Source organism: Pelodiscus sinensis, chromosome 4 (assembly GCF_049634645.1).
Source record: "Pelodiscus sinensis isolate JC-2024 chromosome 4, ASM4963464v1, whole genome shotgun sequence".
In the NCBI taxonomy this organism is placed as follows: domain Eukaryota; kingdom Metazoa; phylum Chordata; order Testudines; family Trionychidae; genus Pelodiscus; species Pelodiscus sinensis.
This window is the reverse complement of record NC_134714.1, coordinates 72804578-72832561: the sequence shown is the minus strand read 5'-3', so window position 1 is coordinate 72832561 and position 27984 is coordinate 72804578. Positions and strand designations below refer to the sequence as shown.

The 27984-nt window shown below is 42.5% G+C and overlaps 1 protein-coding gene across 3 annotated transcripts in view; it reads left to right on the top strand.

The window, feature by feature from the left end:
- PALS1 (protein associated with LIN7 1, MAGUK p55 family member) overlaps positions 1-27984 on the top strand; it is a 102588-nt gene that overhangs the window by 810 nt on the left and 73794 nt on the right. Inside the window, exon 2 of one of the 3 annotated variants that reach the window (XM_075927395.1) lies at positions 1613-1684. The exons of the other annotated variants lie outside the window; for them this stretch is intronic. The gene's annotated coding sequence lies outside the window, so the exon portion shown is untranslated. The remainder of the gene's footprint in view (positions 1-1612; positions 1685-27984) is intronic. 3 annotated transcript variants of the gene reach the window in all.

Sequence of the window (27984 nt, the reverse complement as noted above, 5' to 3'; positions counted from 1 at the left end):
ATCGACGGATCAGAGTAGGAAGTGTACACCTAAGCAACAAGGAAGACAGTTCCTGTCCCAGAGATATTACTTTAGAAAGAGTGGCAAAATACAGCTTGCTGATTTTATTAGAAAGCTGACAGCAAGTAGAAACTCTACCCAAATCAGTCACTTACAAGGTATCCTCACTGTTTTGAATATACAGATGGTTTTTTTGTTTGTTTGTTTACAAAATTACTAAAGCTACATAGCTGAAAGAGATGGGAGTGAAGGATGAAACTGTTCATTTTTGCTTCCTGTTTGTGTGGGTTTCCAGTCAACAAGAGTAATATTTTTTTAAAGGTAGGAAAATCTGGTTATAAAAACAAATGACAGGGATGTGAGAGAAATTGTAATATCCAATTTAATTTTAAAATGAGCCATCAAAATGTAAGTTTCAAAATGTGAGTTACAATAGTTTTGAATTCTGTGATGGAAGCAAATGTTGGATTTCATACCTAATGGTGCCTTTGAAGCAGGGAGACTACTATTGTTTAAAAGCACTAGTTAATGAGCAATTTTATTGTATCTCTAAATATATTTTCTAATTGTTAAACCAGAACCCACTGACAATGTTTTGTTCATGCTTATGTGAATTTTTCAAGTTGTTGCAGAGGCTTAGAACTAAACTAAAATTGCAAGTAAATCCTTAAGTTCTATTAAATGCACAATGAATACTATATAGTTTTTAAATCAAGTGCATTTTTATGATAAATTTAAAAATCAGTTTGTTGAAGGGTCACCAAAGATAACCAAAATCTTTGAGGAAATACTTTGTTAAATGCTCTCAACATTTTTTTATATATTTTTTTTATTTGACCTCTGAAGTAAAAGCATGTGTCCCTTTTTATTGCATTATGTAATGTTCTAGGCAATCTTTTGTTTGGAGCCTAGTAAAGCAATTCTGGAATGATAAGAGTCAGAGTGGTAGTCAAAGATCTTGAATCTGAATGCATTGCAACTGCCTGTTCTTACTGATTTTGATTTTAGGGTATGCCTATTCCACAATGGCACAGCTATGGTGCTGCAGCTTTCCTGTTGTTGAACCATGGTCTGTCGATTGTAGATAGGTTAACAAAAAAATTCTTTTGTTAACCTAGTGGTGTCTACACTGGTGATTATGTCTACTTCTTACATTGAACAGGGCTCAAGTTTTTCATAGCCCTGAGCAGTGTAGCTAGGGCAATTTTTTTGCCTTTGTTACACATTGGAGCTCCTTTGTGAATTTGTCCTGAACTCTGATAAGCAGGTGTGTCTCATACATAGCTGATACAATTGAAAAATCTTTGAATACAAGTGAAATATCTTCCTGAGACACTGTTCTTGTTGGCTGGCTTCTTGAAAAGCATTACATAGTGACTTGGACATGGCAGTCTCCTTCCATTAGGAATGAAAATGCAAAACTGCAATCCTTCATAATTCATTTTTGTACAGTTCTAGTATTTAATGTGTTTCTGGCGATGGTGCTATTTCATCTTGGTTACTCCTGCTTTGGGAACATCAACCAAGGTTTTCAAAAGTGACTAGTAATTTTTCAGTGCCTCAATTGTAGTGTATGCAACTTCAGACACTTTAAAGGTCTGCTTTTTTTCAGAGGGTGGATGTACCACGCTTTCTTAAAATCGGACCTCTTTAAGGGGCATCATGTGGCACACCTGAAATCATGGTGGGTAAATATAAATGGTTTTAAAAATATTTTGATTAAATAATTTAAAAAATGGATTTTTATATTTTTTTACTTTGTTTTCAAATGGAATATTAATTCAATGCAAAATACACCAAGGCTTAAATTATTTCTTAAAACATTTAAATAAAAATGTGTTAAATCCATGAACTGCTGTCAAACTTAGAGATGAAAGCTGTTTTTTCTCTATAAAGAAAGGTGTTTCCCATTATTTAAACTTTTGAGGTCAAGCTTAATAAATATGGCACAGTAGCTCAGCCAAAATAATTTCGGAGATTGTTTCATTGTCAAGAATATTAGGCAATGGGAATATAAATGCTAGTAACTTTCACTTAGGCATACTTAAAAATTTTCCTCGGCTTATATGAAACAATCAGTTTGTTTAGTTTAGAAAAGAGAAGATTGAGGGGGGACATGATAGCAGTTTTCAGATATCTAAAAGGGTGTCATAAGGAGGAGGGAGAAATCTTGGCCTCTGAGGATAGAACAAGAAGCAGTGGGCTTAAACTGTAGCAAGGGAGGTTTAGGTTGGACATAAGGAAAAAGTTCTTAACTGTCAGGGTAGTCAAACCCTGGAATAAATTGCCCAGGGAGGTTGTGGAATCTCCATCTCTGGAGATATTTAATAGTAGGTTGGATAAATGTCTATCAGGGATGGTCTAGACAGTATTTGGTCCTGCCATGAGGGTAGGGGTCTGGACTCGATGACCTCTTGAGGTCCCTTCCAGTCCTAATATTCTATGATTCTATAATTTGCTAATTATAGTTAATATCAATGTTTAAAAAATAATTTAGCTATAAACATGAGGCCTCTTCTGATAAGAAAAAATTGTGTGTTCAAAATATTGTTGTTCACTAAAAATATTGAAATGTGTGAAGTAACTATGTTGGCACTACGTCCATTCTGAAGCAGAGTTGAAAACACAAATGAAATCCTAATATCCAGTCTACTTTTTAGTTGGTAGTCAGTCTTTCCTAATGAAGTTTATACTTCCGTTGATATCCTTGCTCCAGCTCACATTACTACTGTGATTCTCAAAATATGAAATGTGTGTTTCTTTCAGAAAATCTACTCCTTAGAATGCATAGTTCTTGTTCACCATAAATTAGCCAAGTATACAAATGACTGTTAAGGTGTCTGTAGATATACCTCTAATGTTCTTTGCCATAAATTTCTTCAGGGGCTTTCTTCTCTAACAGGTGTGGTTAGAGACCATGAATATATATGCCTTTGAATATATCATTATCTAGTAGAGTGTGTGGGTATTTATTTTGATATGGGGGTATTAATAATTCTGACTTCTGAGATCTAATTTAACGCCATCTGAAGTAGATGGAAAAAATCCCCATTGACTGCATTAGGATTTGGATCAGGCCATTTAATCTTCATGTTGTCTACCCGAAGAAGACTTGTATTTGTGTTCTGGTAGCATCCACAAAGTGATGGGCATTTGTCACACACGGGAAAATACAGTCTTGTTGTGAAGAGTTTGCAGTCTAATAGGCAAATTTCCAGATACAATTTCTTAACGTCTTGTTACAAACTAGACCAACTATACTAATAATTGTGCACTCATTCTTATTTGGAACCAACGTGGTCTCCTGGAGCTGCAGGTTTGATTTTTTTTTCACAGAAGTATAGGAAGTGAAAATTAATGTTAAACCCTTCATCTATATATTTTAGGGATGTTAAATATTGATTAATTAAATATTCGATTACACTCATGAATTCTTATTGGCTACTCGACTATTCTGTAGTCCCCAGGTGTGAAGTTGGTAACCAACCTAGGAGCCCCCCTGCCACTCTCCGCCGCTGCCTCTGTATCAGAGGCAGCAGCGCAGGGTGCAAGGAGGGAGCTGGTACACAAGGGGAGCCAGTTTAAAAACCATCTCCCCTCACGGACCAGCTGCCTGTCACCCCACACTGCTGCTTTTGATATGAAGGCAGCAGTATGGGGTGGCAGCAGCCTCTGCCCAGAAGGTATCTGAACTCCCGGACCCGGTACGAGTCAGAACTGAGCTGGGCTGCCTGCCCACCTGGCTCATAATACGCTTTAAAAGCAGAGCCACAGCAGGGGTAGGTCCCGGATGTGGCGCAAGACGGGACTGAGCTGGGTTGCTGGACAGCCTGCTAACACTTTATTGGAGGGGAGGGAGAAGATGTGTGTAGTCTATAGCATTAACCTATAAGCTTTTGCTTGTCAGCTAATCGGTTAATTGACTACCCTATTATATCCCTAATATATTTACTATAATATAAATTACAGACTTCTTTTTAAAATGTCTAGTTTCTTGAAATTGTAAGATTGGAATTCTGTAGTGAAAATCGAATATAAAAATGATTAATAAGACAAGGTGTCAGTCTTTGAACATTTGTATTTATTTATACAGTTTTTTTAATGTTTCTCTTAGGAATACTTATTTTAAGCTGTAACTAAAAGTACCTTTTTAAAGATCAAGAGTGCACAGAAAAATATACCAACCAAAATTCAACCATGATTCTGGCCATGCTTATTTTTATTAATTGATTTAGAGTCTGCCTGCCTTTCATTAATTTAATTATATGAAGTTCTGTATGTAGTTTTGTATTGGCCTGTGTGTATAAGTATGAGATGTTAGCTGTAAAATGTGTTTTTGCAGTGTTCAAGAAATTATATTAGAACATAAGAATAGCCATATTGGGTCAGACGAACGGTTCATCTAGCCCAGTATCCTGTCTGCGGACAGTGGCCAATACCAGATGCCCCAGAGGCAGGGAACACAATAGATAATCCTCACGTGATTCCCTCCCCTGTCACCTGATTCCAGACAAACAGGGAGAATTCTATAGGAAATGTATAAGTCACTTGTAATCTTCATGTAGGAATCATTGAAATCTTCAGGAGAAGGGAGGATTCTGGGTGGTAGAAAGTTAAGATGATTTATTGGTGACTTCATTAGTTATTTTATTTTATGACATGCAGTGGTGGGATATCCAATCTAACCACTTCAACTACAGTTAATAGTATTTTATAGGGAGATAGATATGCAAACATTTAAAAACGTTAATTTTGAAATTAATGCTCATGTATGCTAAAGAATCTGTTGAATGAGCCAGCTGAAGTGCTAATAGTTACAATGTGAGTAACTTAACAACTAAGTGATCAACAGCTCGATGTCAGGTTGGTGGTCGGTTTCTAGCGAAGTGCCCCAAGGATCTGTTCTTGGACCAGTTTTGTTCAACATCTATATTAATGACCTGGATGAGGGGATGGATTGCACCCTCAGCAAGTTCTCAGATGACACTAAGCTAGGGGAGATATAGATGCACTGGAGGGCAGGGATAGGGTCCAGAGTGACCTGGACATATTAGAGGATTGGGCCAAAATAAATCTGAGGTGGTTCAACAAAGACAAGTGTAGAGTCCTGCACCTGAGACAGAAGAATCCTAAACATTGTTACAGGCTGGGGACCGAATGGCTAAGTAGAAGTTCTGCAGAAAAGGACCTGGGGATTACAGTGGATGAGAAGCTGGATATGAGTCAACAGTGTGCCCTTGTAGCCAAGAAAGCTAATGGCATATTAGGATGCATTAGGAGGAGCATTGCCAGCAGATCCAGAGAAGTGATTATTCCCCTTTATTCAGCTCTGGTGAGGCCACATCAGGAATATTGTGTCCAGTTCTGGGCCCCCCACTATAGAAAGGATGTGGACGCATTGGAGAGGGTCCAGCAGAGGGTGACCAAAATGATTAGGGAGCTGGAGCGCATGACCTATGAGGAGAGACTGAAGGATTTGGGTTTGTTTAGACTACAGAAGAGAAGAGTGAGGGGGGATTTAATAGCAGCCTTCAATTTCCTGAAGGGAGGTTCCAAAGAGGATGGAGAAAGGCTGTTCACAGTGGTGACGGATGGCAGAACAAGGAGCAATGGTCTCAAGTTAGTGGGAGAGGTCTAGGTTGGATATTAGGAAAAACTATTTCACAAGGAGGGTGGTAAAGCACTGGAATGGGTTACCTAGGGAGGTGGTAGAATCTCCAACCCTAGAGGTTTTTAAGTCTCGGCTTAACAAAGCCCAGGCTGAGTTGATTTAGTTGAAATTGGTCCTGCCTTGGGAAGGGGGCTGGACTTGATGACATCCTGAGGTCTCTTCTAGCTCTATGATTCTACTGGTGTGGAATGTGACATGGGGTATTATAAGGATGACTGAAGCATGATGGCATAGTAGTCATGACTAGAATACAAATATTGAAGGGTATGAGCATTCCAGGAGAGAGAGTTGAAAGTTATGGGGTAATGTATATCAATAATGTGGTAAACGGTAAAGAAATAAAATGGTCTTGGTAGGGGTGTTTAATTGCGTTTAATCAACTAATCGACAAGTCAATTAAATTTCCGTTGACTAGTTGATAAGCATGGGAAATTGCGGAGCTGCAGCAGAGTTAGATCCCTGCTCTGCCTTTTTAATGTATTAGGAGGTGGTGGGCTCTTAATACATTTAAGAGGCTAAAGTGCAGTGGGGAGGGGGAGACTACATGCGATCTGGGACAGCTAATTCCCAGATTGCACCTGGTCCCCCAGTTCACGCCTTGTTCCCTCCACTGTCCTTCAGCCTTTTAAATGTATCAAGAGACTGCTGGCTCTTGATAGATTTAAAAAGAAGCAGCACAGTAGGGGGGACAAGACACGAGCTGGAACAGCTGCTTCTCAGCTCACACCCGGTCCCTGCAATGCCTCTGCCTCCCCTGACCCCTGCAGAGACAGTGCTGTTGCGGGGCTGGTTTTGTAGGTGGCTTCCTCAGCACTGGCTTCTGTTCCCCACCCTTGCCGCCTCTCTCTGATAGCGGCAGCAAGGGGTGGGGAGAAGCGACTAGTCAAGTCACTAGTCGACTATCCAATAAGCATATGCTTATCAGATAGTCGACTAGTCACTGACATCCCTAGGTCTTGGTCAGAATCATAGTGGGAAGGATAAAAGAGGTTCTTGGTCATAAGAACGGCCATACTGGATCAGACCAATGGTCCATCCAGCTCAGTATCTTGTCTGTCAACAGTGGCCAATACCAGAGGCCCCAGAGGGAGGGAACACAACAGATAATCTTCACATGATCCCTCCTGTCACCCACCTCCAGAGAAACAGTTGTTTGTGCGAGTGTGTGGTGTTTGCAGTAGACCTCCAGGTTTGTTTTTGGATATGGATAGCCATCTCTCTAATGTTAGAAAGATAAAGATTACTGAAAATAGTCATTATGGAAGATATTAAGGGTATGTCTAGATTACATGCCTCTGACGGCAGAGGCATGTAAATTAGATTACCCGACATAGTCAATGAAGCGGGGATTTAAATATCCCCCGTTTCATTAAAATAAAAATGGCTGCCGCGCTGTGCCAGCTCAGCTGATTGTCGGCACAGCGCGGCAGTCAAGACGGATATCGGTCAACAGGGAATGTCTTTGTGGACTGCTACCTTATGCCTCATGAAACGATGTTTACAGGAGCAGTCGACAAAGGCGTTCCCTGTCAACTGATCCGCGTCTTGACTGCTGCGCTGTGCCGACAATCAGCTGAGCTGGCACAGTGCAGCAGCCATTTTTATTGGACTAGAAAAAGGTTACTATTGGAGTTCTTCAAGGATCAGTTTTGAAACTGGTTGTATTAGATATTTTCGTTAATGACATTGGCACAAGAAGTAGGTGTGCTAATGAAACTTGATGCATAAAATTGGGATGCATTGTCAATACAGAGAAGGATCTAAATATTATATAGGAAGAATTGATTACTTTGAGGCTGTAGTAAAAGAAACGGGATGAAATTTAATAATACAAAGTGCATGACCTTGCACTCAGACTAATAACAAGAGTTTCTGTTATAGACTGAGAGTTCATCAGTTGAAAACAGGAAGCGATAGAAGATCCTAGGTGTATTAGTCAATCACTATGAGCCATCAGCATAATCTAGCCATGAAAAAGACAAATCTGCTCTCAGAAGGGAATTCCAGAAGTGAAAAGAAAATATTAATGCTACTATACAAGGCACTGGTAAAAACTCATCTGGTATTCTGTGCACAAATCTGTTCACCTGTGTTCCTGAAAAAATTATTCAAACTGGAACAGGTGCAGAGAAGAGCTCCTGGGATGATCGGGGACTAGTTATCAGAGGGGTAACCGCGTTAGTCTGTATCTGTGGCACCTTAACGATTAACAGATTTATTTGGGCGTAAGCTTTTGTGGACAAAGCCACACTTTGTCAGATGCATGGAGTGGAAAGGAGAGGCAATTTTTTTTAGGTTTATGCCCAAATAAATCTTCTAGTCTTTCAGGTGCTGCAGGACTACTTGTTAGGTTTTGGGGACTAGATAGACTCTCTTAAAAGAGAAGAGTTTAAGGATTTTTTACGGAAAATGACAGTTCTCCAGGATATTGAACTACAGACACATTACTCAACTGTTACACTGCTGTTGATCAGAGAACACAATTTTCTTCGATTCGAAGTGTTTTGCTTCCTCACTGTAGGAGAAGAGAGTCTGCTGATCTCTGCAGCAGATACTTCAGAAGTTCATGGTTTCAATTTACTAAAAGTAACCCACTCATCCTCCAAGCACAGGTTGAACCTCTGGTCCAGCACCCTCAGTTCCTGACTGGTCCTAAATCAGGGAATATGCTTTACCAGGGGAGGTCAGTGCCAACACCTCTGCTGCTAGCTGCCACGAGAATCACAGGTCCGATGATGCATACCCAAGGGGGGAAGGACAGAACCAGATGGACCATTTTAGCAAATAAAAAATATGTATTTATAACAGTGATGAATTTATAGTATTTATTCTAAGATTTTAATAGACCGTGTTAATAAAGAATTTACAGTATTTATTATATTTATTCTATGATTTCTAGTTAAACGTGTCAGATATAAGGATGGGAATGGCAAGGGGAATAGTCTATAGTCTAAAAATATCCAGCTACACTATCTAAATAACAGTGATAACTACAAACTCTATGTACTACCCGAAACAACTACAACACTAAGCTTATACAACAAGAAAAAATCAAATCATACATACCAGCTTACACAGCACATGGAACATTTCAAAGATATCGGTTCGGTTGCGACGGCCTTGGTTACACCCGAGAGTTGGGGGAGGTGGCTGGTCGGTTGATCAGGCCAGCAGCGCTTTGAAGTATACGGGAAGACACACGCACAGTGGTACGTGTGTTGCGAAGACCTCCTCGAGTGAACTGTGCGATGGGTATTTAATCCCAAATCTGCACATTGCTTTCCCGCGCTTGCATATTACCATATATGGCCCAATGGTCACCAAGTGGGGGGTCTGTGTCCCAGGGGTTGGGCCGCAACTGAGCAGGTTTCATGTGACCAGGTAAGCCCCGCAGTTCTCACGCCATGGTGACGGGTGGGAGAGTCTGAGGCTATTTTCCCTTTTTCACACCTTCCCTTTTTCTAAAGGCAATGGTATGCAGGAAGGGTGCGGCCAGTTTCTCCCAAGGAGTACTGCAGCCCACTATAGCAAGAGTGGCCTGGCCAAACTTTTTTACTGGGGGGGGGGGGGCAGTTTTTTCTCTAACACTAGCTGCAGAGCTCTGCTCCATTGGCAGCAGAGGGGCCAGCAATAGCAGAGTTGGGACAGAAGGGATGCTTGGAGGAAGAGGCCGGATGGCTTCCTCTCCCCCCTTCCATTCTCTCCACCCCCCTCGCCTGAGCACTCCCGCAGTCCCCATTCCTCCCCCTTCCTTCCCTGAACTTGAATGCCACAGATGAGCTGTGCCACTCCGGAAGAGTAGGGGAGGAGTTACTGAGCATGGGTGCCCAGCTTTCCCCTATGAGTGTTCCAGCCACAGATGGTGGATCACATATGCTGCTGGATGAGGAAAGTCCAGCTTATAGAGGTCCAGTCTGTAGGCTGTTGATTTACAGATGTTTATTGACATTCCACGTTTTAGACTTTGATTTTTACAGTACACTTGTTCTAATTCAGGAACTAAGTTACACCTGGGGGAAGGGTTGTGCTGAGACCTGGCAGGACCAGGGATTGAGCCTTCATCTTTGTGCCCCAACTCCCCTGTCCTTTAACAGTGGAAAGCCACAACGGGGAGTGCAGGAGATGAGCAAATAGTCGATAGTGCTAACCAATAAGCTCCTGCTTATCCGGTAGTCGTCTACTTGCTTACATCTTTAGTTTGTATTGGTCCCAGTAGCCACCTGTACCATGGTGGCTAGTCTGAGCTAGCGCATTAACAACAACATATAGAGCTAGTGCTTTTTTTTTCTTCCTGCACTAGGGAGCATGTTCCCAGCTGCAATTTAGGCATAACCTTAGAGCAGTGGTACCCAAACTTTTGAGTTGTACCTTCTATTACCCCATCTTTGTCCTGCCCCTGAGAGCCACAGCTAGGAGTAGGTCTGCAGCCTGCAGTGGAGGGGAGAGAAATCGGATGTGGATGGGGCAAAGGAGCTAAGGCTAGGGCTGAGGGCTGGAACAGAGCTGTAGCTGGGCTGCACTGGGGGCCAGCAGCTAGGTCTGTGGCCAGGTACGGCTTCATTCCCAGTCTCTGCCGCATCTAGGAACAGGGCTAAGCTTGGGAGCTGGCACAAGGCTGGGTGTGGATCTGCACTGGGGATGGGGACAGGTGCCAGGAATTGGATGGAGCTCTCTCCCTGCCTCCTTTGGAGGCTGACCTGGGCCACGCCACACTCGGTGGACATGCTTCCTTAGGGGGAGCGGGCCCAAATTTGAGGAGCTCTGCTTTAGGGTTTGTCTTAGTTTAATATTCCCACTGCAGAGATATGCTTTGGCCAAACCAATGTGACTGTGTCCATAATTGTGTTGTATTAGCTCATGTGCTGGAAAGGATTTCTGGCAGCATATCCAAGGTTTGTAGTGGTGCTTTAAACTGGGTCTGTCTATAAATTCATTCAGTGTGCTATGGGAGAACTTAGTTCTCCTTAGAACATAAGAACGGCCGTACTGGGTCAGACCAAAGGTCCATCTAGCCCAATAGCCTGTCTGGCGACAGTGGCCAGCACCAGGTGCCTTAGAGAGGGTGGACCGAAGACAGTGATCAAGCGATTTGTCTCCTGCCATCCTTCTCCAGCCTCTGACAAAGAGAGGCCAGGGACACCATTTCTATACCCTTGCTAATAGCCTTTTTTGGACCTAACCTCCATGAAATTATCTAGCTTCTCTTTAAACTCTGTTATAGTCCTAGCCTTCACAGCCTCCTCTGGCAAGGCGTTCCACAGGTTGACTACACGCTGTGTGAAGAAGAACTTTCTTTTATTAGTTTTAAACCTGCTACCCATTAACTTCATTTGGTGTCCTCTAGTTCTTCTATTATGGGAACTAATAACTAACTTTTCTTTGTTCGCCCTTTCCACACCACTCATGATTTTATATACCTCTATCATATCCCCCCTCAGTCTCCTCTTTTCTAAACTGTAAAGTCCCAGTCGTTTTAACCTCTCTTCATATGGGACCTGTTCCAAACCCCTAATTGTTTTAGTTGCCCTTTTCTGAAGGCTTTCCAAGGCCAAAATATCTTTTTTGAGGTGAGGAGACCACATCTGTACACAGTATTCAAGATGTGGGCGTACCATAGTTTTATACAGGGGCAGTAAGATAGTCTGGGTCTTATTTTCTATCCCTTTCTTAATAATTCCTAGCATCCTATTTGCCTTTTTGACCGCTGCTGCACACTGTGTGGAAGTTTTCAGAGAACTATCCACGATAAGTCCAAGATCTTTCTTGATTTGTCATAGCCAAATTAGTCCCCATCATACTGTACGTATAGTTGGGGTTATTTTTCCCGATGTGCATTACGTCACACTTATCCACATTAAATTTCATTTGCCATTTTGTTGCCTAATCACTCAGTTTGGTGAGATCTTTTCAGAGTCCCTCACAGTCTGCTTCTGTCTCAACTATCCTAAACAGTTTGGTATCATCCGCAAACTTGACCACCTCACTGCTTACCCCTTTCTCCAGATCATTTACTAATAAGTTGAACAGGATTGGTCCTAGGACTGACCCTTGGGTGACACCACTAGTTACCCCTCTCCATTCTGAAAATTTACCATTTATTCCTACCCTTTGTTTCCTGTCTTTTAACCAGTTCTCAATCCATGAAAGGACCTTCCCTCTTATCCCATGGCCATGTAATTTACACAAGAACCTTTGGTGTATGTTATGTTCTTTGGGTTCTTTTGTGGAAGTGCTCGTTTGGTCTGTCTTCTGTTTATGTCTATAGGCACTGATTCCATGGGTGCTCTGTTGCTGGATGCCCATGGAAAAAGAGTGCTCAGCATCCACCTTCATGATCAGCTGTTGGTGACCATGGATTAGTTCCATAGGGGACTCGGCAGATGAGCTGCTCTTTATGGGCAATCTGTACATAGTTGCTATTATCTGTTTGGCAGGCAGGCAGACCTAGAGATCAGCTGTTTCCCACCTCCCTGCTCTTGCAGGGGCTGAGTGAGTCTTATTTTTAAAAAAAGTGCCTTAAGGGGTGGGCAGGAGTATTCACTTGTCTGCTTTCTCCCTCCCAGTCAAGCTCAATTCCCACCACAGCAAGCATCTCATGATCCAAAGAAGCCCAGATAGACTAAAGTAGGGAAAGAAAAGCCCTGACCCCGGTGGAAGCAACACTGGGAAGGCAGAAGAGGGGACTTTAAACTGGGATGTTAGTGCAGAGAGCTTGTAGCTGAATATAATGATTTTAATATATTGTAATGAATCCTATTGTAATTATGAAGTTCATTACTATTTTAATAATGATGACATTAGGATACTAATGAGTATGAATGAAATAAAAATATGCTGAAAATTGCCAGTTTTGGGGAAAGGTAGGAGAGGGCAGAAAGGAGTGAGCAGTGGGCTGGAGATGCTCATTGAAGGGAACCTAGGGAGAAGGAGCAGAGTGGGGGGTTGGGCCTTGGGAAAATGAGTAGAATTGGAATGGAGCACCTCTAGTAAAACCAAAAGTCAGCACCTATGATTATGCCTCAGCTTTACCACATGTCTGCTGTCGTCTACTGGCCAGCTGACTGTGTGAGAAAAGGATTTCTTGGGTGGTATATCTGTTCAAATGCTTTGGGCGTGCAACAGACACAGAATAGGCAAACTGAGGGTACGTCTAGACTATATGCCTCTGTCACCAGAGGCATGTAGATTAGGCTACCAGACATAGGAAAATGAAGCGGCGATTTAAATAATCGCCGCTTCATTTAAATTTACATGGCTGCCGCGCTGAGCCGACAAACAGCTGATCAGCTGTTTGTCGGCTCAGCGCAATAGTCTGGACGCGCGGGTGTCGACATCAAAGGTATTTGTCGACCACCCAGGTAAACCTCATCCCAGGAGGCATACCTGGGTGGTCGACAAATACCTTTGATGTCGATACCCGCGCGTCCAGACTATCGCGCTGAGCCGACAAACAGCTGATCAGGGTGGTCAAATATTGGAATAAATTGCCAAGGGAGGTGGTGGAATCTCCCTCTCTGGAGATATTTAAGAACAGGTTGGATAGACATCTGTCAGGGATGGTGTATACGGAGCTTGGTCCTGCCTTGAGGGCTGGGGGCTGGACTCGATGACCTCTTGAGGTCCCTTCCAGTCCTATTATTCTATGATTCTATGATCAGCTGTTTGTTGGCTCAGCGCGGCAGCCATGTAAATTTAAATGAAGCAGCGATTATTTAAATTGCAGCTTCATTTTCCTATGTCTGGTAGCCTAATCTACATGCCTCTGGCGACAGAGGCATGTAGTCTAGACGTACCCTGAGTTAGAGCACAAAGTAGACAAAATATGGCCCAAATAAAATTTTGGGATAGGATTGGAGGGCTGACTGCACCTGCAGTCGATTAGTCTGCATTCTCACTGCAGAGTGAGTTATTTTTGAAATCTGAGTACCAGATCATGCTCTCAGCCATCTGCTAGTGTAAAACACCCTTAAGCCCTCAAGTTAGTTTTTTCTGTGGGAATAGAAGGGGGCTGGAGCAATACGCAGGTGCGCTCCTCAATGAAGACATAGCTTTAGAGTTTAATCTGGAAAACAGCAAACACTGCAGAAAGTAAAACACTTAATGCTCAGGATGTTAAGCAGCTAATCAGTAAATATATTGGTAAGCGTGAGGCTTACCAATACGCTTACTGGTTAGCTGGTTAACCGGTCCTCACTAATGAACTTCATTGATGGTGAGCTGTGCTGGGCTGGAGCAGTCCCTGCTGTGGAGGAGCTCATAGGCCACAGCAGGGTCAGGTGGTAGGATGCAGGCCCAAGTTAAAATGGTTAATCGGTTAAGTACTATCATTTAACTGGTTAACTCCATGTTTCTCAGCTGTGGGTCCCGACCCCCCGGGGGGTTCGGAGCAACTTAGAGGGAGTTCACAGTATCATAAAGTTTGAGGACCCCTGGGTTAACTGTTTTGACATCCCTACTTACTATACAGTACAACAGTCCTTCAGTGGTGCTTTTGTCTTAAATTTTCAGATTGTTTTAAGACAGTGGTTCTCAAACTATGGCTTGGGACCCCAGAGTAGCTCATGACTCCCTTTTAATGAGGTTGCAAAGGCTGGCTTAGACTTTCTGGGGCTGAAGCCCAACTCCCATTTCTCAGGGCCAAAACCAAAGTCCTTGAGCTTTAGCATTGGGTTGTATAGCTCAGGTTGCAGGTCCTCTGCATGGGGCTGAAGCTTCAGCTTTGGTCCCTCTGCCCAGAGCCGTGGAGACTAGTGTTTGCCTCTCCCCCTCCCACAGGCTGGGGTAGTTGGACTTGGCTGGGGGGGGGGAGCAGACTTCAGACCCCCTTCCTGGGGTTGTGAAGTAATTTGTGTTAGAAGGGGGTTGTAGTACAATGAAGTTTGAAAACCCCTGTTTTAAGTAAAACCCTGTGTAGAATGTGTATACAGTAATTTAGACTGGAGGTGTCAAAGGCAGCGATCATACTCAAAAAACAAAACAAAAAAACCTGTTGCAATCTTCTAATGGAGGTATAGAAGGTAAGTGATGGTACACTTTAGAAATGTTGTTGAAACTGAATGTTGATTTACGATTTTTGATTTGCCTTTCATGCAAAGTTGGTTGATATTTGGCAAACTCAGTGACCTGGGTTGTCAGCTGATTTCTTAGAGTAATTGGCATGTAAACAATGTTGCAGCTCTTATTTAGGAGATTCATATATTTTTCAAAACTGAGAGTATATTTAAGAACTGAAACACTATTTTGGAATGCTCTTTTAAAAAGTTAGGCCTTATCTACACTGGCAAGTTCTATTGACAAAAAATCCTTTTTTGCAACAAAACCCAGAAAACGTCCACATTTCGCTGCAATAAGTCATGACCAGGGCTTGACAAACCGCGACGAAAGCCGCTCGCCAGCCCTGCACTGCACATGCGCAAGAGCCACATTGTGCATGCTGCCGGTAAACAGGGCGCCGGTCTGAAATCTACTTGCCATGGGCAAGTAGATTCAATAGATTGTCGAGTCCTGGTCATGACAAATGCCCAGGGTTGGTCACAAAAAACTTCTACCTTTTCCCCTCCTTTACTGTCGACAATCATGCGTGTACTACAGTAGCTTTTTTTTTTTTTTTTTTTTTTTTTTTGTAGGGATGTATTAGTATATTTCTTTAAACAGTTAACTGAAGAGCCTGGGTTCACCTTCGCACAGGAGTGGCCCGAGGTGAAACGCATGATCAGCACCCCCGCCTGCAGGGTCGTCAATGGACTGACGTCATTGGCGGGTGCCCCATGACGACATCATCAGGCTCCCTGGGCAGCAGCGCCTTAGGCAGTGGCCGAGTCCGCCTATAGCCACAGGCCGCCCCTGCCCTCACAGTTACATGCAAGATATCCCACCCCTCCACTGCTGCCTTTGTCTGTGAGCACTGGTTCCTGCAGAGCCGCTCCCCCCGTCCCCCGTCCCGTAGCAGCAGGGGGCACAAGGGGAACCTTGAAAGGGCAAGGCTGGGTGGTGGACTTGGAGGTGGGGCCCAAGATAAAATGGTTAATGATTTTATAAGCCGGCTCTCCTTGCGCATACCAGCTTCTGTGGAGCTGCCTCCCAACCTCTATATAAACGTGTAACTACTGAAAATTTGAGTGATTATACATTTATCCAAAAAAAAATATTTAACATCCTTATTTTTTTGTTGAGTTTATTGAACTCCAGCATGTTTCTCATAATGCCCCACTAGCCACTCTGGCCAGTGCTTAGAACTCTGCTGCTCTGCAGCCACATAAAAAGATAAACAAATGCACCCCTCCCACTGCAAACCCTGGGAACTTTAAAATCCATTTCCTAGTGTCTGGCATATTGTGTAGTGGTCCTCATGGAGTCATCTCAGGAAAACTGGTGATGATCACTCAAAAGGCTCTCCTGCTTGCAATATCACAGAGCTTTTGGATCTTAGCAGTGTGTGGGATGAAGAATCAGTGCAATCACAGCTGCAGTGCCTTGCAGGAACTGGGATTCAGACAGTCACATTTCTCAAGCTCTGTGTGAGAAGGGGTATAAGTGAGACACCCTACAATGCAGAATCAAGATGAAGGAACTCCAGCAGGTATACCACAAGGTGAAAAAGGCAAACAGCTGATTTGGTGCTGCATCTACAACATGCTGTTTTTATAGAGAACTGAACACAATCCTGGGTGGGGGACTCCACCTCTACACCCAAGGAGAATATGAATACTTCCCATTGAAGTCAGAAACAGAAGTTATCCCAGAGACAGAAGTTATTGATGAAGAGATGAAAGTGGACAAAGAGATTAGGCTTAATCTGGTGACAACCTGTGTGCCAGGCAGCAAGGAATTGTTCTCAAGCCTCGATGTTAGAACTCTCAGAATGTATGTGCAGCATGAAAGAAAGGAAGAGATGCAGGGTCATGATGCAAGGGAAGAGACAAACAGTTTCTGTGTAAGTGGAGAGGGGTAGTGGTGTAGGTGGTGGCCATGCCATGTGTTAAATTCTAGTGCAGCTGGGTAAGGGGGGCTGTGGTGTCACAGGGCAGTAAGTTGCTAGTGTATTGCAGTGAGATGGGGCTGGCAGCAGCATGGAAATTTGCTCCTGCAGCTGGGGGAAGGTGGGGAGCAGCAGCACAGGGTGACAGGAGGCTGTATTTCTGTGAGCTGGCTAAGCTCTGCCTGGGTCTGCATTCTGTCCAAACAGCATCAGTGTACACAGAGATATCAATAGCTTCTTGCTGGAAGAAGGTGTCATAGCTTTGTCTGATGTATTTACCAGCTTTCTTATGGCGATTCCATAATAGGGCTGCCATTTTCCCATTGCCGTGGTATGACGCTCTCCCAAACCATTCCTCTATCTATGCTGCCGGAACCAAAGTGACACAGAACTTGGCTGTATAAGGATCAGGATCCCCTGCTCACATCCACATGCTGAGCCCAGAGTTGCCTGTTAACCTTCAGCAGGGATATGTCAGCCAGAGCAATGGCAATGTTTGGACAAATGTAGGATTATTACAAATTGCTTCCATGTACTCCTGCACCAGGGCAGATTGTACTTTCTTGGGAACCCATGCCTAATTCTCCTTCCTCCCATTTTCCCTCACCTTTAAAACTCACCATGAGCAGTGTGTCTGGAGAGATGTGTTTGCACCTCTAGGGCAGGCCTGGGCAAAATACAGCCCATGGGTTGATTCTGACCTGCCAAGCCACCAAATCCAGCCTGCGGAGGCAGCAGGGAGCCCCAGGTAGAATCCCCAGCTTGCCCTGCATGCCAGGCAGAAAAGCAGCTGCAGGGCTCCATTTCTTTGTTAAAACTGGAGGGAAGGGGGGAAATTTTAGAAGCCACCCTGCCCCCAGCACATTCCTGTTGGCCAGTTTCTAGCAGAAACCAGGCAATGTGAGCTTATTGTTGGAATAACAGGCAGCTAAGAATAACCACGCCCCCTCTCCTCAGCTCAGTTATTCTTGAAGCATGTGGCCAGTCAGGCTAGTTTGGCAGCTGACAAGTAAGTCTCTTGGCCGTAGCCTACATCTGGCTCCGCAGCCCTTTCCTGCCCCAACTCTCTGCCCCCCCACTCAACATATCCAAACCTGATGCCCTCTTTTGCACCCATGCCCCCTTCCAGATCTGGCACCCCAATCTCCTACCCCAGATCACAATCCCTTCCTACCCGAAGTCATCCCAACCCACCTCCCCGCCCTCCAGTTCCCTGCTCTAGGTCACAACTGCCTGCTTCATCCCAACTCCCTCCCACACTCTAGTCTCCCTCTTGCACTCCGGTCTCTTACCCCAAGCTCCCTTCTGCACCCAACCTCCATCACAGACTCTGCACCTCCTACATCCATATGATGGAAGAGTATGGCCCTCACCCACTTTCCAAAATCTTGGATGTCAGAAATTATTGGCCACCCCTGCTCTAGGGTAACAAGAAAAGTAGCAAGTTTTGTTGAGAAATGTGTATGTTAGTGAAACGTTACAATCTTTATCATGAATAGTATAGTCACTCTATTGTTAATGGTTACTTTTCCAGACCAGACCTTGAGAAGTCAGGCATGCTTACCACCAGACAGACTCAATCAATTAAGGAAAAAACCTGTTGTCATTCAAAGCTTCAAACAGAGAAAAGGGACCAAAGAAGAGCCAGGGAGATGCAAGTCAGAACAGAAACCACTGGTTTGAGAGAACATATGCTAAAGCTCATGGAGGACAAAAGTGAGACATTGAAGTGTCTTACCAAGATGCAGGGCAAACAACCAAAGACCTTCCTATCAATACATGCAGAACTCTGGTACAGGGATTCCATCATTTTTACCCATGTTGTTTTCCATGGAAAGGGGAGTGTAGAACAAATGATTCCTGCCCTTGGGAAAAGACTATTTAAGCAATGGGGAGTGTAGAACAAATGATTCCTGCCCTTGGGAAAAGACTATTTAAGCAATGGGAAGCTATCTTCCGCTGGCATGACGCACTCCAGAAGAGGGCTGGGGATCCAGTTCAGAGTAAAAGATCATCTTTGACATGAAGATTATACCTAGAACAAGAACAGTTCTTTAGGGTGAGAATCTGCTTGCAATAACTTTAGTGGATTAGAACTAGCTATGTGGGGCTTTTTATCATTGTAATTTACTTTGATCTGTTTTCACTTGCATCCATTTAAATCCTACTGTTTGTACTTAATAAAAACACTGTTATTTATCAGTCCCAGTGTAAATAATTGTTACCTGAGGGACAGAGGAGGGGGGGGATCAACCAAAGTGCATATCGTTCATTGATAGAGGGTGAACATCCTCATGAGCTTGCTCTGTGGAAAACTTTTATTCAGAGAAAGATGGATTTATTTCCTGTTTTTATCCCTTTTGAGGGTCGTTTCCTGGGTGCCATGCCCTAGAACTGCATTCTCCTGGAGGTTCAGTGTCTAAATTACAGTTCAGGAGGGCAGTAACCCCCAGCTCTTTGCCTTGTTTATGGGAGATCAGAGAATCTGGTCTAGCAGAACAGAGTGGTGTAGAGCCACAGAGAGCAAGAAGGTGGGTGTCAGTTGCATAATCAGCACACTGGGGAACAATCCCAAGGGGTCTTCTGTGACCACATCCTGTCACAGCCACCACCTTGGGGATATGATCCTCCAAAAGGTCCAATATGCCATAGAGACACTGTTAGCTCCCTTTCAGTCTGTCAAGGGTACATTCAACAACCATGCGGCATCAGCTTAGCCTGTTGTTGAACCACTCCTTACTGCTGTCCAAGTGCCCTGTGTAAGCTTTCATGAGCCAGGCTGTAAGGGATAAGCTGCATCATCTAGGATCACTATTGGCATTTCCACATCTCCCACTATAATTTTCTGGTCTGGAAATAAAGTCCTAGCATGCAGCTTTCTGAACAGGCCACTATTCCTAAAGATGCGTGCACCATGCATCTTTTCAGACCACCCCACATTTAGGTGTGAAATGCCCACGGTGATCCACAAGGGCCTGAAACACCATGGAGAAGTACCCCTTACAGTTGATGTACTATGAGGTAAAGTGGGGTTGTGCTATAATTGGAGTATGTATGTCACTTCACTGTCCTGGCACTCACATTGTCATCCGCATCTGAGTCTTCATCCTCTCTTAAGTGCTTCAGTTGTTCTGCTGCAATGCATGATGTCCTAAGCACATTGAACACAACATGCGAGAGAAGTCTAGGATCCATGATTTTTTCACAGCAGATGCTGGAGTTTGCCACAAGGGCAGTCATTTAAGTGGCACAAAAATAAACTGGAAGGCAAAAAGGAGTTTGACAGAACATTTATCATGTTCCCAAAATAGCCATCCCTATGTTGTGCATTCCCCACAGTGCTTAGCGACTGAAGGTGTGATGCCAAGCACTGTGGAATGCTCACTCATATTGCTTTGTTCTTTCTGTCCACAGAATGTGGCTATGATATGTTTATAATGGGTGGCAGAAAAACAGGTTTAACAGGTGTTGAGTTTGAGACTTTTGCATGTCGACAGCACTTTAGTCACCAAATCTTTCCAGTGATACTTGTTGAAAATAGGTGATTTGCCTTCTAGGTTCTTGTGTCGTTTGTGGTTCTCTTAAAATATCAAATATTTACAATGGAATAATATAAATTTTTAGATCATGTTGTCTACTTTTCTTCCTATGGCTGAATTTTGTAAGCTGCTAACAAAGGTATGGTCATGCTTTTTAGAGATGTATATGTATATGTATATGTATATGTATGTAAATTAAAACAGAATTGTCTTTTCTCAGTTTTTACATAATACAGTATAAGGTAGTCTCTAAGATATTTGTAAGAGATTCAGCCAATGTTTGAGTAGCAGATGGTATTCTGGAACAAGATCCAGAGACGATCTGGTTAACAGGATGATATGACTGTTCCCTGACCCATCTTCATGGAGGCAAGACAAATGAGCTTACCACTACAAGTAGCTCCAAAAATAGTGGGCCTGCTTGCCTCAAGGTCGTCTGACTTATATTAAAAGTTTAGGTCTATCTGCTTTTATAACAATTGTTGTTAGAATTTGGTGAAGTAATTTTGTTCTAAAATATGCAACTTCTTAATAGCCGAAAACTCTCATTACAAATTACTGAATTATATTGCACAAATGAACTTTTACATTATTTTTTATCATGCAACAGGTACTTATAAATACACTTCTCTAAATAGATTACACCGTCACTGACAATCGCATTTAATAGTTATCTTTTTTCACTGAAGCAGTTAACTTGCAAGATGTCAAATACTGTCTCTTTCCATTTCCAATAGAAGAAACTGACAATGGCGTCAGATGTTTCTTCGATGTAATCCTTTTTATATACAATTTACATAAAGTCGTGCTTTCTTCAATACAGTAGGAACCAAACAAGGCAGCTTTATTTTGCATCCATTCTTAACCTCTCTTACCCAGGACTCTACCTAAAAGCCTCTTAGCTTTTTCTCAGGGTCATACTGTAAGTGCTTTTCTCTAGTTGTCCCTGGTTTTCTGCTGCCTTTTCTGTCTGCTTCTGTCATGTTTCTGGCTGCTTCTCTAAAACAGCTTTGTCAAACAATTCCTCTGCCCACATAGTTCAATGCTGACTCACCCAGGCTGTGTCTACACTGGCATGTTCTTGCGCAAGTAAACTGATGTTCTGCTGTATAAAATCAGGGCTGCTTGCGCAAGAACTATGATGCTCACGCTCAGGAATAAGTCCTCTTGCGCAACTGTTCTTGTGCAAGAGGCCAGTGTAGACAGGCAACATGAATTTCTTGCTCAAGAAAGCCCTATGGTTAAAATGGCCATCAGAGCTTTCTTGTGCAAGAGAGCATCTACACTGGCATGGATGCTCTTTCACAAAAGCACATGCCAGTGTAGACGCTCTCTTCTGGAAGAGTTTTTGCAAAAGAGTTCTTGCGCAAGAAGCTGCCAGTGTAGACATAGCCCTAGTGTATAGTCTTGTATTTTGAATGATGGCTTTTAATGTCAGTGAGCTTACCCCAAAAAAGGATTGACTTCTTGCATTTATCCTGAATAGACAGGTATTATGCCCACCACCTTCAGTGAAGTTTCATACAATCCCCAGCATAACCATACAGTAACTATTTTTGAAGATTAATACAAAAGGTGTAGGATTTAGAGTAGACCAGGGAGCAGCCTCTGTCCATGGCAGGCCCAGGTCCACCATGTGCAGAGGTTGCTCTGTGGGATGCTGACACAGTCTCTGTCCTGAGAGCTCAGGCCCCCTGCGGACAGGGTCTGCCACTGCCCTGCTCTGCTGCCTCTGATACAGAAGCAGCAGCAGGGGAGAGCTGGTTTTTAAACCAGCTCCCTTTGCAAATTGGCTCCTACCCGCTGCCCCATGCTGCTGCCTCTAATACAGAGGCAGCAGCGCAGGGTGGCCAAGGAGCCCCCTGGGAGTGGGGCCGGGAGCGCACTGGCATCCGCCTCCGTGGATTATCGAATAACTATAACCACTAAAAGTGGTTGATGCAGTTACACGATTATTAAATTAATTGCTATCTAACATCCCTACTTTTTACCTGTTTGCATTTTATCATCCTGTTTCCCCACCACCAAAGCTCTTTTCTAGCTTAACACCTTTAGTGCAGCTTCTCTTGAACCTTACTGATCATGATGCAACTAATCTCTGTGTTAAGTAAACAAACAGTACAGCAGAGGGCAGTCTTCGCGGTAAAAGGACTGAACCAAAAAGGACAAACTTAAAAAACAATGAATAGTCTAGTAACACCTTAAAGACTAACAAAACATGTAGATGGTATCATGAGCTTTCATGGGCAAAACCCAGGTGGTAGATGTACCATTTACATGTTTTGTTAGTCTTTAAGGTGTTACTAGACTATTTGTTGTTTTTTAAGTTTGTCCTGTTACAGACTAACTTGGCTACCCCCCCAAAGCTGTTGAAAAGGACAAGTTAGAGATGGAGATCAACATGAAGGGCAAAGAAAAGTCTGTTCAGAGCAAAAGTTTTAATACAGTGTTAACTAAAAGGATCCCATATAAATGAATAATTATACAGTTTATTAAGTGGCTGAAAACCCCGGTGTACTTCTTATGTACTCATTACCTTATGCTGCTTTGCTAGCTTGCACCATGATATGCTACCAGGATGAAAAATATAACGAGGAGTCCTGTGGCTCCTTATAGACTAAGGGTACATCTAGCCTGAATTGCTCTTTCAGGATACTGGACATACACTGAAATGGCAACACTGCATCTTTAAAAGCCCCGCTATTTTCCGAAATAGCGGGTGCGCTATTCTGGTGTCCCTGTAACCCTCGTTCCACGAGGGTTAAGGGATTTGTCAGAATCGTGCCTTAGTTTGAAATTCAAATTTCAAAATAAGCTCTTTTGATTTAGACTTGGAATAAGCTATGCAATGTGCAGAGCGTGACTTGCGTAGCTTATTGTGACAGAAGGGTGCTGTCTAGACACACCCTAACAGATTTATTAAGGCATTTCATGGGTAAAACCCATTTATCCTTTAGTGTAGAGAAGTCATACCAGTGACTGTGGCAGTTTCTGTGCCAAAGGATAAATGGACACAAAAGGATAAATGGACACAGACATCCGGAATGGTAACACACACAAACCTGTAGGAGAACATTTTAACCTCCCTTCACATTCAGTAATGGATTTGAAAGTCGCCATCCTTCTACAAAAGAATTTCGAAAACTGGTTACAAAGAGAGACATCTGAACTGGAATTTATTTGCAAATTCAACACTATCAACCTACGAATGACTAAAGATCTCAACTGGTTAATACATTACAAAGACCATTTTCCCTCTCTGGATATTCACATTTCCACATGAAATGCTATGAATGACTCACTTCCATCTTGGCTTGATTAGATTCATTAACATGAGCAAATTCTTCCTTATTTGCCCCTGCTTTTGTAACTTCTGCTCCAATTCATTTGATGAAGTGGGTTTTACTCACAAAAGCTTATGCCCTAATAAATCTGTTAGTTTCAACGGTGCCACAGGACTCCTCTTTGTTTTTGCAGGTACAGACTAACAGCTACCCCACTGAGGATAACAGTGTGTGCACATACAACTAAATGTTTAGCTTTACCACTGAACTCTTTACTATCAATATACTGAAATTGAAGTGTAGAACATTCTAACCACACAAATTAAAAGGACCATTCTAACACAAATTAAGAGAAATGCTCGATTTATTTTTTGTTTTTCCTTCATTCTTATAGCACATATCCCAATTTAGAAAGCCTCAGAGCACAAGGACACTGTTTAAACAGTAAAGAAATTCTTAGAATTCCTGCTGGATGTTAACAGACCTCAGAAGAAAACAAGAAGCTAGATAAGAGTCTAGTTATTTTCTTATCACTTGTACACAGACAGTTAAGACTTCAAATTTCACTGTCTGAAAAGTAAACATGTCTGCCCCATCTTCAAATTGTGGTTGCATTCTCTCAGAAAAATTTACCAAAATAGCAAAAGTGTTTTACCTAAAGGCATTCTTCTGCATTCCACTTGTCTTGTTTTGGGCTGTTGTGCCAGGATCTTACTCTTATTTCCTTGTTTTTAATGTTTGACTTTCACCTGATTAAGTTTTGTACAGTTTTGTTTCTTCATACAAATGTAAAACCACTAAAATGTTCTTGGTCCAACAGTCAGTTTGAGAGTTGTAACAAAGACTATGCAAACCTATGATATGTTCAATTCAAAATTATAATACAAATATTTTATCCAGTTTAAAAGTCTACTCCTTGATTAGTACTGTTTACTGTACAGATGTCAGTGTATAGGTGACTACATGATTAACCGGTAATAGGTTAATCCTAGTGACTACAAACATTCCTCCCCCCCCCCCCCCCCCTTTGCTCCTTACTGCCTCTGTATCGAGGCAGGCAGGAACCGGTGCTGTCATCCTCTGCCCCATTCTCTCAGAAAAATTTACCAAAATAGCAACAGTATTTTACCATCCTCTGTCTGTGGGGAGCTCCCCCCCACCCCGCAGACAGGAGCTGCTGCCTCTGTACCAGAAGCAGCAGCGGGGAGCTGGTCTGCACAGGAAGCCAGGAGTGGGGTTGGGAGTGCATTGGTTGCCGGTCCCGCCCCTGGGGACTATCTATAATCATGTAACTGCTAAAATGTGATGTGATTACTTGACTATTCAATTACACACTATCTAGTATCCCTAGTTTACTGTTGAGTGCATTAATGATTCTACACATAAACATGTTTGCACAAAAACAAGATACTACAGACAAACACCTTAAATTCTGTGCCAGTGAAGATAATGGAGCAAATAATTAAGGAATTCATCTGGAAGATAAAGATGCCAGCATAGATTTGTAAAGAACAGATCATGCCAAACCACTCTGATAGCTTTCTTTAATAGGATAACAAGCCTTGTGGATAAGGGAAAAGTGGTGGATGTGGTATACCTAGATCTTAGTAAAGCATTTGATACAGTCTCACATGACCACCTTATCAATAAACTAGGAAAATACAACCTAAATGGGGCTACTATAAGGTGGGTGCATAACTGGCTGGATAACCGTTCTCAGAGACTAGTTATTAACAGTTCACAATCCTGCTGGAAAGGTATAACAAGTGGGGTTCCACAGGGGTCTGTTTTGGGACCAGTTCTGTTCAATATGTTCATCAACGATTTAGATATTGGCATAGAGAGGACGCTTATTAAGTTTGCAGATGATACCAAGCTGGGAGTCAGTTGCAAGTGCTTTGGAAGATAGGGTCAAAATTAAAAATGATCTGGACAAACTGGAGAAATGGTTTGAGGTAAATAGGATAAAGTTTAATAAGGACAAATGCAAAGTACTCCACTTAGGAAAGAGCAGTCAGTTTCATACATACAGAATGGGAAGTGACTGTCTAGGAAGGAGTACTGCAGAAAGGATTCTTGGGGTCATAGTGTGACTGTTGCCAAAAAAAAAGGAAACATGATTCTGGGATGCATTAACAGGAGTGTTCTGAGCAAGACAAAAGAAGTCATTCTTCTGCTCTATTCTGCGCTAATTAGGCCTCCATTGAAGTACTGTGTCCAGTTCTGGGCACTACATTTCAAGAAAGATGTGGAGAAATTGGAGAAGGTCCAGAGAAGAGCAACAAAAATGATTAAAGGTCTAGAAAACATGACCTTTGAGGGAAGACTGAAAGAATTAGGTTTGTTTAGAAAAGAGAAGACTGAAAAGGGGACATTATACCGGTTTTCAAGTATCTAAAAGGGTGTTACAAGGAGGGAGGAAAATTTGTACTCCTTGGCCTCTGATGATAGGACAAGAAGCAGTGGGCTTAAAATACAGCAGAGGAGGTTTAGGTTGCACATTAGGAAAAACTTCCCAACTGTCAGGGTGGTTAAACACTGGAATAAATTGCCTAGGGAAGTTGTGGAATCTCCATCACTGGAGATATTTAAGAGCATGTTGGATAGACATCTATCAGGGATGATGGTGCTTGGTCTTGCCATGAGGTCAGGAGATTGGACTTGATGACCTCTTGTGATCCCTCCCAATCATAATATACTATAATTCTATGATAACTTCTGTTATTTCAAATAGGTAGATGAATCTGGTAAACCAGATACACATGGGCCATTTATTCATCTCTACATCAAGTTTTGGGAATGTGGTTTATTGAATGTAAGTGCATTAAGGATATTAAGTAACAAGTAAATAACTAATATGTACTCAATTAGTTAAGGGGAAGCTGTGGCTCTGCAGTCTGTGGAGATGCAGTGAGGGTAGGGCCAAGTCCTGGCTTGAGCCTAAAGGGTCAGTGGGTGTAGCTAATGGAGTGAAGGGGCATTGCCAATGTGTCCCCATTTTTGACTCAGAAAATATGGTCACTGTAGCTGTATTGATAGAGCCTCACTGCAAGTGTCCACATGCCCCATAACACCTAACTATGCCACAGAGGCACAACTCACCCCTAGGTAACAGTTTCAAAACAGATCTGAACTGCTCTTTGTTCTATCTTTAGATTACAGGTAATGAGATGGGGGAGGGAGACGGAAATTCTAGAATTGGTGGATGTAGAATAAATTTGCATTTCAATAGTACAGTGAAGTAAACAAGATATATCAGCAATGGGCAACGTAGGCTAGTGAATGAGTGGCCCTCTGTCAGTGGGCCTCAAGATTATCATTACCAAGTTGGTCACGGGGGTCGGGTAGTTTTGCTAACTGCGTTTGCATACCTAGAAATTTACAGGGTGTGTTGAATGAACTGTAAGAGAATTTTGATTCGATTCAGAGGGAGTGCATTCAGCACACACATCAATTCACGTGTCTTTGCTTTGTGTCACCTTAGTAATACTGGTAGAAAAATAACGTATGTGGACAGAAATCAGTGGAATCTGGCAACTGTGTGCATGGACAATGGTAAACAAAATGTCTTATTGGCCACACACAGAATCTTGATGGGCTGCAGGTTGCCCACCACTGAGCTAGATATTTATGCCAAGTAGAGGTAATCAATACCAAAAACTGTTTTAGTAAGCAACACTTTATACAAGATGCACACATGTGCGCACACAGGAACACTTCAAAAGAAATACCTAACCTAGGAATAAGTTAGTTCAAGTCCCACATAATAGGAATACTAGATATAAACAAGTTAACTTTCATTAAATATGTTTAAATCTCAGTGTTTCCTTGAACAGACCCATTTATTTCTTGGTATGACTTCTACCAGTACTTAACTCAGTGCTATCTATATATTTCAGAGTTGGGAAGGAAGAATCCCAAAAATTAACCTGTTGACATAAATCTAAAACAGTGTCACCATAAGGCCACATATACTTGAGGTAGAAATGCCTTGATTATTTTTAGTTCAGTTCAGATGGAATCAAAAGAGTATTGTAGAAGTTTAAATCTTCTAACAGTGGTGCCATCCATTTCAAGATAAACAGCTATTAAATTCAAAAACCTTAGAGCCAGAATTTCTGCAATTAAGATAATCTGATGGTATAAGCTGGATATTTGGCAGATGTATGTTGGGTTACTGACTAAAGCCTTCAGTAAATGGGACTTTAACAAGTTTTACTACATTAATCCTTGGAATGAAAAGGGCCACAGAACTGTTTCCTATAATAATAATAATAAAGCACATTTTACGTTTGTCTACAGCTCTTGATAGATCTATTTTTATAGACCAAAGTGGGGAAAAAAGGGAGGGAGCAATTTACTTACCTTATAATCCTGTTTCTTTGAAGGCATCATTTGACTGAATTCTCCCTTCTTGGGTTTCATACCTCCAACATCAATCATGCAAACTTGTGTGCTTTGTAGTAGAATTGAGACACAGAAGTAGAAATCTTAAGACTGCTCAGTGTTGTA